General features: G+C 37.5%; 1 protein-coding gene across 3 annotated transcripts in view; it reads left to right on the forward strand.

Moving 5' to 3' along the window:
* Positions 1–223: 223 nt before the first annotated feature.
* The window catches only part of LOC129726435 (cGMP-dependent protein kinase, isozyme 2 forms cD4/T1/T3A/T3B), a 414,395-nt gene continuing 400,274 nt past the window's right edge, over positions 224–14,344 (forward strand). Inside the window, exons 1-2 of one of the 3 annotated variants that reach the window (XM_055683124.1) lie at positions 224–522; positions 2,520–2,817. The gene's annotated coding sequence lies outside the window, so the exon portion shown is untranslated. Of the gene's footprint in view, positions 523–645; positions 883–2,519; positions 2,818–14,344 lie in introns of those variants that run through there. The other 2 variants (XM_055683123.1, XM_055683125.1) reach the window with 2 other exon arrangements.

Genomic DNA, 14,344 nt, shown 5'->3' on the forward strand with positions numbered 1-14,344 from the left:
GGCCTGGTGTGAGTGTACTTTCATGCCGTTCTCATCCAAGCTCAGCGACCCCGCTTTGTGTTTGTTTTGCCCGTCGGCCCATCTCATAAAAATCGTGACTTATCTCGCGCTCTCACGCAATAATTCCCTCATACATGTGTTGTCCGTTTAAACAGGCTAGTACGATACGATACTAACTGCACTGATCAGCAGTAGCAGCAACACCGGGGCCACCGCTAACGTTGTGGAACTGAGCATATCTCGCGTTTTCCGACACGCGTTCTGTGATTGTAGAGGACAGTATTAGTGTTCGTCGTGTCGTAGCAGCGCTTAAGCTGACTTTTTGTATCTCCGCGTCGGTGCTGTTAGTAGCTTTGATTGAAAATTCACTGCAAACATCCTAAAGAGGGACAATTTTCCTCTCGTGCTGGAAAGAACACTAGTTTTCCTAGGTAACTTCACTTGGATACTGCAGTCCAACTAGCCACCACTATTCTTTCAAGTGTCGCGGTGTTCGGTGCGTTAGTTGTCACTCAAATCGGGGTCAGTGGAAGTAGCAATAAATAGACTAGAATATGATGAAATATGGTCATATCAGTGCGAAAAATCGTCGTGTTTAGTGTAGATGAGTGATTTTAGGCATGTCACAGTCTGATTTGTGCGTGTTGTGTGTGAAGGAATTTTCCATATTTCGTTTAAAACCGCCTTCACTTTTGATCATCTTCGTTCCGATCACACACCGTTGAGCAGAATCAGTGTTTATTTGGGGCACACTGAGGTTGATCTTCGGAGCATTCTCCGCGTCGTCGTTGACACCTTTCGTTTAGCTGCCGTTCGCTTGCTCATCGAATCGCAGCCGTGGATAAGAACGTATCTTTTCTGCCTGCGCATAAGCTGTTTTGGGTATATAGAGTGCGCAGCAAACGCATACCATCGCATCGTCATCAACAGTGGCATCGATTTGTGACGTTTGGTTGTGGCGGAATTGCGACCTGTTTATACTGGCGGCCCAAAACACATGCTCACGAGGAGATCCACGTTGGTCTTGCTGGGCTGAGAGTGTGAAGTGGATGGCAATCAAGATCCATCAAAACAAAAGTGTTGCAATTGTCCCCTACGAATATAAAACGGTTTGCTATTGTTGGTGTGATTCCCCGGCCCTGATTCGTGGTGGTGGTGAGTTCGCGCCGTGGTGTAAACTATCAAGTTTATACTGTTGATTGTTTTGTTTTGGGGTAATGAGTTTGCGGATTCAAAAGTGAGTTTGGGACCTGTGAAAAAGAGTGAAGATTTACTCGTGTTTCAATGCTACGGTTTTTTAACCAAACACTAAAATTTCATTATCAATTCATTTTCCGTTCTGACATTGTGCGAATTTTTTTGCCAAGTAAAATCAAATAACATTTTTCAACCAGGTATTCTTAGCCACCTGGTTTTATCTAACGACACTTTTTGCGTTTCTAAATGTCTGAATGTTATGTATAAAGTTCTCAGTTTTTCAGAAAAAAATGAATGAGATGGAGTCTTTTATCACCTGGGAGTAACACTCCAGGTACTGAGCCTTTAATTTTCTCGTATCTTATGTTCTTGTCTCACAAAAAAATCTGTCATTCAGAATACAAATATTGCATTCCATAAATCAGTCATCTGCATTGGGACAGACGCTAGCTTAGGCTGCCCCTACAATGAAAGAACATTTTCGTACAGTTTTGTTGTATTTTTATGTATTATCTAAAAGTCCTTGATTTTCTCTTGCTCATTTCTCGATTGGCACCACTAGTAGATGTTCTAAGCATTGACTACAGCCTACTGAAACAGAAAAAGACAAGTAATCATAGTGTAGTAGATAAAGTTCCAATAATGGAAACCACAATAAAGTCTCAGGGCCACATATGTTCAATAATTTGATTACAGTTAATTATAGCTATGTGTTTGTTCGCATTGTGATAAAACACATTAATTAACACAAACATTTAAGTGGTGAGCCCTAACTGAGAACAAGGTTAGCAACTTCAAAAGAACCTTCAAAATATAATAAACTCGAAAACGTTAAAAAGATGCTACTATTTGAATAATTTATTACTGTTTTGTTGCTCAAACTTTTTTAATGGAGACAATCACACACACAAATGCATAAAACCAACACACCGTTTTCCATTGCAATCGTACCGAGCTATAAGCCACTATAATTACTTCTATTGTTGTTGACGATGTCGACCGGTTCGTGAATTGTCATTGCTCTAGCTACGATGTAAACAGCATGCCATACGCGTGTCTTGTTGTGAAATTTGTGTCTAGAGCTAGTGTCAACCAAGCCAACTAAAGGGTAACACTCGAGCCCAGTAAAATGCTACTTAGCCGCGCGCTCACAGAATTAGAGCATCATCATCATTCGAGCGTATCATCGAGTGATAACGTTCTAGAAGATCACTTGAGGGGCCGAATTAATAATCACCTTGGAAGAACACTATTCGGCTTCCGTGCTGCCCGGTTTGCGGGTGTTTCGTTTACATTTATCGCTTATTTTGTGCCGTTTTAAGAGTTCCACAGGTGTCGTATTGCAATTGTTGTGTGCGCTGTGCGTTGAAAGCGAATTAACGAAAGTGGTCCAAAACGAAAAGGTGAAAAAACCATCGCCCAAGCGCTTGTTTAGCGAAAATAAAGCAAACAAACGGTGTTATTGTGTATTTTTCGACGCTTGGATAAACGTGCAACGAAATTATACGCCGGTGCGTTCGTTTGTGTGCTTTTGATATCGCGACTGGAAAATTTGCATTTGAATTAAATGTTGGATTTTGCAGTGTTATCTGTTACACTTGGATGGTGCACTTAATCAGGGTGAGTAAAGTTTACCTAGCTGGTTGTTTTGGGTTCCAGGAAAAATGCTTTTTCGGGCTGAATTGTTGGTGCTTATTTTTTGGTAATAGATAGGAAATGCTTACAAGTTTAGGCTGCTAAAAAGAAATTGTTTGTATATTAACCCTCTTTTGCTCAAGTTAATTTCTAGACGGGCTTCGGTAAATCACTATGAACCATTATAAACACTTTTTAAGTATTTATTGAAGCTTTTCAGAACTTCGACTGAAGCCCGCCAAATGGCAGCATTGGGCACTAGAGGGTTAAGTAACCCAAAAAAATACCGATAGACTTGTTTGCATTCGCGATTAAGCCTTTCAAATGCTGCTTTATCAACAATTGGAAATATTTTCATTGGAAATAATTTAATTGGACATAGCCTATATCATTCGAATGTACCAAACCAAAGAGAGCGCTTATAAATCATTTGTGAAATTTTATGCTGAATCCTTAGAATTTTCTATTGGAAATTAAAAACATTTCTACAGTCAAGACGGTTTGTTTGATTGGGATTTTGTCTTAGGCAAAATTATTGATAATAATTTTGTCCTTCCAAAAAATATGCCCCTCGAAAAAAAAAAATATTTTTTTTTCAGAAAATCATAACTTTTTTTCTTGATTTCTCCATGATCGGACCGATTTCCTTGTTTAGGTAATCTTTTGTAGTTTATATGAAAATAATTGGATTTTTAAAAATGAACTTTTTTAAAATAATTAATTTTTATTGGAACTTTTTTTAACAAAAAGAATAATTTGTGTACATTTTTTATCGGAAAGACAAAATTGTTATCTACATCTTTGCCGAAGACTTCATACCGATCAAACAAACTGGTTCGATCATAAAAATAAGCATTTTTTAATAGCTTCTCGAAAATGAGCCGTGTTCCAAAAAAATAAATGGCATCTTTTACCTCTAGAAACATCTATCTCAGCCAAATCAAAAATGGCCGATTAAATTGGTTGCCCTTTTTCGTGGAATTGCTCAACAGCGTTAATACTGTTGCGGGACTGAAAATGCTGCACTTCTGCTATCTGCTGCCATCCTGCACAAGAATTTGATGGACTTTTAGTTGCAAGAATCTGGTAGAATGAACCAACGTAAAAAAGGTGGAGCCTTCAATCCACGAGCTCGCTTTCAGTTTGTGATGGTTTGAAATGCTACACCCTTTTTTTAGGTTTGCTCATTCTATCAGATTCTGAAATGAAGAATTCAATGTACACTTGAAGCAAGATTCTTATTTTTAACGTTTTAGCTGATAGAAAAATTTTAACTACTTCAAATACATAATTTTTTGGCACCAAAAGTTGCCATTGTATTTCACAACATTAACAACACCGGCAAGTTTGCCATTCGTCGATGATTTTAATTGTCTCGTTATCTCTTGCAGATATTCCTGCCATTTCTAGTACTTCTGTAGCTTTTAAAATCTATGGTCTTGAAATGATTTGCAGTATGGTCTTTTTGAAGCGGTTTTTACGCGAATTTCGGAATTTACGCGGATTTTTAATAAAAGTCATCTTTACGCGGCATGTTTTCGATGGTTTTTCATTTTCAAATCCCTTATTTAAAGTGTCTGATGTCTTTACCGGTTAACCGGTTTTTACGCGGATTTCAGAATTTACGCGTTTTTTTCGCGCTACGTATCCCTCTCGTAAAATAGGCTTTAGTGTATGCATATAGCGTATATCTCGTGAATAGGCTTTAGTGTATACGTTAAGCGTGCAATCACGGTAAACTTAGTATTATATTCTGTCGACCGTGTTTGGGAAAACAGGCATTGAACAACCAATCAGAAGTTCAAAATATCCGTTTCAACAAAGATTGAAAATTTTGAATAGAATAGTAGTTCGAAATTACAATTTTCTGCGTTTGGACGGGTGCATTGATGATTTTTCAATAATGTAATAATGGTCTGAGGAACAACTACCTACGGACTGGTTGGAAGGACACCTTGAGACAGGTTCTCGACAAGTTTCGCGAACAAAACTTGCAGACGCATCATCTGTTCATAGACTTTAAGGCGGCGTACGACACAGTGAAACGCAACGAGCTTTGTCGAATAATGCTAGAACATGGTTTCCCAACAAAACTAATTAAACTGTTACGTGCGACGCTTGACGGTTTCACATCATGCGTCGGGACAGCGGGCGAATTTTCGGACGCGTTTGTGACGTTGGATGGTCTGAAGCAAGGTGACGGGCTCTCGAACTTGTTGTTCAACATAGCTCTGGAAGGTGCAATACGAAGGGCATGTGTGCAGAGGAGCGGCACCGTCATCACCAAGACTTACATGCTTCTGGGCTTTGCGGACGACATTAATATAATTGGTATAACGGGAAGCTGCGAGAATTGGACTCACCATAAACACTGCCAAAACGAAGTACATGGTGGCTGGCAGAGAGCGTGGTAGTTCTGCGGGTGTTGGTGCTGCGGTGGAGATGGATGGGGATACTTTCGAAGTGGTCGACGAATTTGTTTATCTTGGTACTCTCGTGACATGTGACAACGAGGTGAGCCGCGAGGTGAAGAGCCGGATTGCGGTGGCGAATAGAGCTTTTTACGGACTACGTAGCCAGCTTAGGTCCCGCTCTACGGACATGAATCGTGGAGGTCGAAGGAGGCCGATCGACGAGCGCTTGGGGTCTTCGAGCGTAGAATCCTGCGATCAATACTCGGAGGCAAACTAGAAAACGGGGTGTGGCGCAGGCGCATGAATCACGAGCTGTACGAAGTATACAAACACGCTGATATTGTCTAGCTGATGAAACACGGCAGGTTACAGTGGCCTGGCCATGTAGCACGGATGGCGGATGAGCGACCGGCAAAGATAATATTTAGCAGAGAACCGGATAGAGGCCGACGACTTCGAGGCAGACCGCGCACGCGCTGGATGTGTGCTGTCGAAAGGGTGGCCACTCTATCGGGAAAACGGGAAATGCGGGAAAAAGTCGGGAATTAAATTACATCGGGAAAAATGCGGGAAAAAGTCGGGAATTTTTTTCTTCAATCGGGATTTTGTTTCGAACTGAATTTCTATTTTTAACAACGGCTTTTTCTCGTTAACACGCAAGTTCATTAAGCAGACAGTATGTGAAGTAGAGAGAACGAAAACTAAGCGAACTGGTCCCGTCGGGATGCGGTATATTTTTTCAAATCTGTATCATATCTCCAGTTCGCTTAGTTTTCGTTCTCTCTTCTTCACAATGCATTGGCCAAAAATGGCAGAAGTATCGATACTCGAGTATCGATAATTCGTCCTTGGTAGTATCGATACCGGGCTGATATTGATGGCGGAGCATCGATACCAGCTGTATCTTCAATACAAGAAATCAGAGATGCCAGGTGTTTTTGAAAAATGTAAGCAACTAATCGGAAAACCGACAAAATCTGCTTAAAATCTGAAAAAAAAATTGTCTGTGATTTGAGAAAATTGCGTTCGCGCTGGCAGAAGTCTGCAAAAAGTTTCACAGATGTTGAGAAAGTCTGCGCTAATATAAAGAAACTATGACAAAAATCTGCAGAAACTCTGGAAAAAATATAATTATCGGCGAATTAATAAAAATCTGCACACCGACTATAAAAATCTGCGTTTTGAAGACAAATCTGCATATTTTGTACCCCTGCGATTAATAGACCTAATGGGACCACGGTGTGACAGAATTATATGTCACACACACAAATCAATGCAATAGCATAAGCGCGTCTGCGGCCATATTTGAAATATAGGGCAGCACGAAAAATCTGGCTTCTTATTCTTTATTATCTGCCTTTTTGCAGAAACTCGCTTCCGATTTTGCTCTGCTTCAGAATTTTTCTCTCAAGAGGCATGAAAAACCGCCTTGGAAATGAGCGGGTATATTCAATCCTGTTGGTATCTTTTACAAAAAGAGCACAAATCAAATTTCTGCACTGTTTGTAAAAGACTTTAACGCGATGGATCGTATCCGCGCATTTCTACAAGTATTTTTCGTTGGACAATTTATAGCAATCAACAATATTTTCCGATTTTATAGTTTCCCTTCAGTATCGAAAAAATATCGGGGCGAAAGTATCGATCTAGCGTGATATTGAAGTCGCCTGCATCGATAAAAAAACGATATTCAGACACAAAGGTATCGATACAGCAAGAATCGATACGATTGTCTGCTTAATGAACCCGGGATTTTGTTACCAAGATTTTTCAAAGTATTGTGTATGATGCAATTACAAATGATGGAGAAATTGGAAGTGCAGAACTGCAAGTTGATCCATTAAAAGTTACATTTTTCTTCAGCAGTCAATTTTTTAACAAAAAAATCACTTGCTTTTTTTGATCCGCTGACCAGCTGACTACTTTTATCAGGCCTGCTTTTCAAATGAAATGAATGTTGACACCAAATGTCTTAAAATAGCACAAAAAGTCGAAATCTGGTGTTATCTATAAAAAAAATTAATGGACTCTGTGGGACTTCTCAAGATGTTAAAGCGAATTAAAACCGGAGTCGAAAACTGGTCCGGAGTCTGGGAATGGAAGTTGCCGGTTTGTCGAGAAAACGTTTTTAGCGAAAGAATCAATCATAAATTCTCATATGTATAATAGAAACTGTTTCAATTTCTAGTAGCAATGGAAAATAAGTTTTACTGTACAATCTTACTAACATTACTAGTTATTAGTAGTTATTTTGAATAAACAAATTGAGGATAAAATAAGTGGTACACAGTTCTGATTCTCCAGTTTTTCAAAGATTTTTTTTTCAGCTAGTCTTTTAGAAAAAATATTTGGAGAACTCCAGCGAAACTAGCTACCATTTCCGCTCAGAAACTCAATGCTGGTGAAAATTTGGGTTCGGGATGAACTTGCTATGCGGAGCAGTTAATTGAAAAAACATTAAAAACTTGCCACAAACATTATTTTGGAATTTTTTTAAAACTAAATTTTGTACATTTTTCAAATTCGTATTTAAACAATTTGACTGTTAAAAAACTATTTTTGATGTAAATACAATCAGAAATGCTCTTAGAAAACAGCATAATCGTTTGCGAGGTTTTTCAAGAAAACATTTTATTTATTTAATTTGTTTCTGCATACGACTTTTTACATGCTTTTTTTTGTTCACACAACATTTATTTGACACGGCACAACACAAATCAATGTTTACGGAGGTGCTTGTTGTTTCTGTAACTGGTTTTACGATGCTGGCCTAACTAGTCAGTCGTCGTAGGTTCGTGTCGCGGCTCGAGAGAGAGACTGTAAGTGTCTGCAGGATCGTAGCGCTAGCCCTGCAATCGCCCTGTGCTACAGTTGGCTACTAAATCTGTGGCCAATAAACAAAAATACTTTAAATATCTCAAAAAGCTTATTTTTTGAATTCTAAGTTGCCAAATGTTACAACGTTGATTATTTGAACACGGAAGTGGTTAAAATATCTGAATTTTTTTTTTCGAAACCAGAACGATTTGTTTGATTGGTGCGATGTTTCCGCCAAAGTTGTTCACAGTAGTTGAGTATTAAAAATATTCTAAATTAAACATTCCAAAGAGCTGATTTTTGAAAAATATTAATGTATTTTCTAAAAACTGCATAATGCAAACTGTACGTTGATGATCATTGAGAAATAAAAACCAAAAATTCTTTAGAAGATATCCTAATAAAAAGGATTTGGGAAAATTTTAGGAAATATTTTTTATTTTTGAGAAGTTTAAAAGAAATTAAAAATAGAACTGTTTTCTTTTCAACGGTTTCTGCCACATAACACAACAACAAACAAAACAGCACTTTTCGTACGCAAAACTTTTTCCTTTGCTCAAATCATCGGAAAAAGTCATGGGAAGCTAAGGGTAAACATAAAACTACTAAACCTAAGAGTAAAAAATATTTTGTTTGAATTGATTATTTGGGGAACAAAACTTGTGACATGGATTTGCGTTTTTTTTTTCAAATTAAAGATCATGTTATTTTACGTTCAGGAAAAATACTGCGATTTAACTGTATTTCGTTTATCACGCGTTACATAGGTTCTGAAAACTTTTCAGAAGTGAAATCACAACTTTTTCAGCATTTTGATTCAAATCGGGAATTTCTTGCAATCATGCGGGAAAAAGTCGGGAAAAATGCGGGAATTCGAAAATGTAAAATGAGTGGCCACCCTGTGTCGACTAAGAAGCCAGAGCAGCGGGTGTAAGGGGAGAGTGGAGAGTAGCAGCCCAAGACCGAGTTTTCGTGGAGACGTATTCTGGATTCGGCATAGGATCTTAACCATCTGTCGCCATAAAAGTAAAGTAAGTAATAATGAAGGAAATCGGTGGAAAACTGACTGAGTTTTAAACATTTGAAAGTGGACAGTAACCATATGACAATGACTGCATGAAAAAAAAAAAATCATGATCGAATTTTAAAAACCGACCATGAAAATTTTGTTTATTGGCCCAAAAAAGACCTGTGTAAAATTTCAGCTCATTCGGACATGATTTAGGGGTGCCTCATCTACCAAAAGGGGAGCACATGAAATTGGAAAAATTGAAAAAAGAAAGTTTATTCCAAATGACTTTAAAATACATAAATCGTTGAGATCTGGTGTTATCTCGATAAAAAAACCTAAATTAATCCACCTAGCGGTCAGACCCAGCCTTTCTCATTCAAACTTATTATTTGTAAAAATAGATTTACATGAACGCTTCAATCCAATAAATGTGTATTCACTTTTTGGGTTCTAAAATAATGATGTTGTAATAGAAGTATAAAATATGAAATTTGACGTAATGTAAATGCTCAAGAAATAGCGAAATAAAAGAAATGACTCTTAATTTCGAACAATTCAATCACGAGCGATACCGGGAACATTAAAATGGTACGATACCACATTTATATTATATTGTGGCCACATATTTTGATCAAAGCAGGTATGGTTTATAATAGCCTTTGAATTTTTTTTCTTTCCATAAGTTTTGAACCACATATCAAATTGTTATGAAGTTTGTTATTTGTAAGTTTGAGAGATTACTCGTTCGTATGACACTAGTTATGTTCAAAAAGGTCGTGTAATCTTTGAGATAATAGAATTTCGTTATTTTATTAACAATTTAATACATAACGGTTGTTTAGTTCGATTATAATCAAATGAAATGGGAACGTATAGGGCAGCCAAACTTTGAAACCACGTTCAATCATAAGTCATCAGTTAACCCTTAACTAGCCCGTTCATCTGATATCAATGTTGTTCAAATCGGTTGTGCACTTTCTGAGATAATGAAGTTTCGTGATTTTCACAATTCGGTACAACACAGACGAAGTTACAGTTCAATTACAGTAAAATTCAATAGGGTATTATGAGTCAGCTAGACCTTTCATTTGACACTAATTTCGTGAAAATCGGTTCAGCCATCTTTGAGAAAAGTGATTAAGTTTATGTATTCTTCGGAATATGTTTCTTTTCATAGCTGGATTTCACATTTTTGAACATAACAGACAAAGTAATAGTCCGATTGCAAAAAAATCAATAGGGTCTAATGGGGTAACTAGACTTTTCATATGACAATGATTCTGTGGAAATCGGTCCAGCCATCTCTGAGAAACATGAGTGAATTTAAACAGTCTTTAGACGACGTTTCTTTTCATAACTTTTGAACCACATGTTCAATCTATATAAAATTCAAAAGTTAAGTTATCTATATAGTTATTCAAAAGTAATTTTACATTTTTAAACATAACCTCTAAAATAAAAATCCAATTACAATGAAATTTAATAGGGTCTTATGGGGCAACTAGAACTTTCATTTGCATATAATTTCATTGAAATCGGTCCAGCTATCTCTGAGAAAAGTGAGTGAAAATAAAAATCTGCACGTACACACACACACACATACATACAGAAAATGCTCAGCTCGTCGAACTGAGTCGAGTGATATATGCCATTCGGCTCTTTGGAGCACTTTCATATCTTCGGTTTTGCAAGTGATTGCTATACCGTTCTAGGAGGAAGGCAAAAAGTTAAAAAATTAATAATTAGGAGTAAAATATTCATGCTGAAGAAATAGCGAAATAAAAGAAATGACTTTGAATTTCGTACATTTCAATCACGCGCAATACCGGGAACGCACGAATAGCACAATACCAAGTTTAAATTTTGTTGAGGCCATATGTTTTGATCAAAGCAGTTACAGTTTTGAATAGTCTTTGAATTTTGTTTCTTTTCATAACTTTTGAACCACATATCAAATTGCTATGAAATTTCTTACTTGTCTTTTCATCTTCTTTTCATTTGACACTAAGATCGTTGAATTTAGTCCAGCCATTTTTGGAAAAACGAGTGAATTTGAAAAGTCACCGGAACATGTTTCTTTTCACAATTTTTGAACCACGTGTTTAATCACTATAAAATTCATCAATTAACCTTTAATTAGCCCGTTCATTTGATACCAATATTGTTTAAATCGGTTGTGTACTTTCGGAGATAATGAAGTTTCGTGATTTTCATATTTTGATACATTACAGATAAAGTAACAGATCGATTACATTGAAATTCAATAGGGTGTTATGAAGCAGCTAGACCTTTCATTTGACACTAATTTCGTGGAAATCGGTTCATCCATCTCTGAGAAAAATGAGTGAGCTTAAGTAGTCTTCGGAATATGTTCCCATGAAAAGCTGGATTTCACATTTTTAAACATAACAGGCAAAGTAATAGTCCGATTGCAAAAAAAATCAATAGGGTTTTATGGGGTAACTAGACCTTCAAAATGACACTGATTTCGTGGAAATCGGTTCAGCCATCTCTGAGAAACATGAGTGAGATTATACACTCTACAGAACACGTTGCTTTAAATAACTTGTGAACCACACGTTCAATCTTCATGAAACTCAAAAGTTAAGGGTTTTTTAAGTAGCTCGTTCATTTAAAACCAAGTCTCCAAAAAAAATCCAGTTGATTGCAATTGAAATTAAAATATCATGTTTCAAATGCTAAACAAGAAAAAAAATTTCCCAACCAAAATGTTTGTTCCTCTCAATAGCAATGAATATTGATCATTCATAAATTGTTTTTTTTTCCGAGGGTTTTTGATATGTGATAAAATATCAGATAAGCGTGGGCAAGCAGGTAAGGGTACTCTGTAAGCTTGAAACGTCTTCAACGATAGCCGTGTAAATTTATTTATTTTGGTACAATTTTACAATTTCTTTCCTGTGTGGACTCATCACTGCGACCAGAGCTTAGATCTATTGTGATATTGCCCAGGTGTTTTCTGTACCCCGCACTTAATATTATTAGCAGCAACACTATTGAAATAAGTGATACGCTATCATTCATATCAGTGCTTGTGTGTAATTACCTTTCCGTTTCGAGCTTACTGCTCTACTATACCGAGCCTCTGTCCATCCTAACAATATCGCCTAGTTATAATTCCCTGGATAGAACTTCCTTATGTTACTCACACCAGTTTTATTATAATAGGGACTTATTTTTGTTAGGAGGAGAGTCAACAGGGGCACTGTAGAATCCAGATTGAAGGAAGGGTACATGGTGGGGAGCCTGAGAAAAAACCCTTGCTAAAGTCCTTTGACAACCAAATGGCCTGATTCTACTAAGATTCGAGCCCACGACCACCCGTTTACCAAGGCGGACTCTGTAACCTCGCGGCTACGGAGCTCCCCTTTAACAATTAGATTTCTAGCAAAAAACACGGCTTCGTCAAAAGCCGTTCTACGGCCACAAAATTGTTGAATTTTGTAACTTTTACTATTAACGCAATCTCCCGGATTGTTGAATTTTGTAACTTTTACTATTAACGCAATCTCCCAGTCTCGAGGTACGATGCTGGCCTAATAAGCGAGTCTCCTCTCGGGACTGACTGTTAGTGTCAGTAGAATCGTAGCCCCGCAATTGTCCTGTACACTAAATAGTCGGCTGCGAAGTCTGTGTATAAATAAACAGAAGTTTAATCTATAAGTTTTAATATACGCAGACGACATGAAACTTTCTCTTAAAATACGTCAAGATTCTGACCTCGAAGTATTTCATCGTGAAGTTGATAATTTTCACACATGGTGCATAAAAAGTCTATTAGAACTTAACATGAAAAATGTAATTCCAATTGGTTTACCAGGAAACAGCATTAGACAAAATCCAATCACTATAGATATCAAAACAGTTGAAAGTAGCGAACCTGAGATCTTTATTTTATTGAATGCTCTACGAAAGCTAGGTTTGACCACTTTACGTTGACCTTTCTATGAACCTCTCTATAAGCCGCGTTGTATGTTATTAAATGTGGATGGACGTCATGTTATGTCATGTTATAACCAATATTGTGAATCAATCGATGGAACAAGGAAGAAATGCAACTTTATCACTTGACATCAAGCAAACTTCTAATCGTGTTGTTGCAGGTAGTTTCTTGAGAATTATTTTAAAGGAACGCGAATGTTCTCCTTTTTTCAATCAACTCGAAGAATAGAGATGTCACGATGACATGCTCAATATTCCGAACAAAATCTTCTGCAATCAACACCAATTGTGAATCGGTACAACTATTCGTGCTAACGATTCAACGAAATAAACCATTCTGGGGGCAATAAAGGCTTATTATCACCACCACACAGTAGGCAGCCTTTCACAAACCCGGTTTAGCCAGTCACCTGCAGCACGCGTAATTGATTGATCGGCAGCTATTTGAAGTCAGGTTAGCGTCATGAATCTTAGATTGCAGAGCATGAATCGCTTCAAAAAGACCGACATTGTGACTAAAATATCGCATTCGCAATTATCAGCCACGTTTGCTTTTTTGCAATCAATCATTCGTGGCCGCAGTCATTTATGCGCTGGTAGCAACTTCGAACTGTGGGTGTGGATCTGCGATGCAATTTAGATTGTAGATGTGCATTTGCCGTGCATTTACGTTATCCTATTAGCAACGACGGAAGTGTGTAAACTACTAATGAGTGTGCTGATTTTCTGGTTTGCGGACATAGCGTTGTAAAATGCTTTAACCTTTATTCAAAAAATTTGGTTTTAATCATTGTTATTTAAACAAAACCATTTGAAGATTATGTAAAGAATGGATCAAGGCATGTAGTCTACAGACAGAAATTCGAACACCAATGCATGCATAATAAAGTGCCTCAAATCATCGTGTTCTCTGGAATCTTTTTATTTCTTAGAAAAAAAATTATTATGTCCACAGCCTTGAGGTCGGAAGAAACTATTCCAGTAGTAAGCTGTCGCAACCGGTCCACATCCGTCGATGCGTGTAATAATCGATAATTGAATCAAGTTACGGCGCCCAGCACACATACGCGATATCCAAGGGTGCATACAAGCAGCATAGCTCACTCGTTTGTTTTCTAATCAACATTGACATCAGGCGCTTGACTAGCGTATCGACTATGTATAGTACATACTGCATATTCAGCCAGCACTCGAGATAATAGGGAAAATGCGCGAAAATGGCGCTGGTGAATTAATTTGCTTATCGGTCCGGCGACTATATGGAACAGAATTAATGCCATTTGATAGCGTTTACCCAACGCGTAGT

The sequence above is a fragment of the Wyeomyia smithii genome, chromosome 3 (genome assembly GCF_029784165.1).
Source record: "Wyeomyia smithii strain HCP4-BCI-WySm-NY-G18 chromosome 3, ASM2978416v1, whole genome shotgun sequence".
Taxonomy (NCBI): domain Eukaryota; kingdom Metazoa; phylum Arthropoda; class Insecta; order Diptera; family Culicidae; genus Wyeomyia; species Wyeomyia smithii.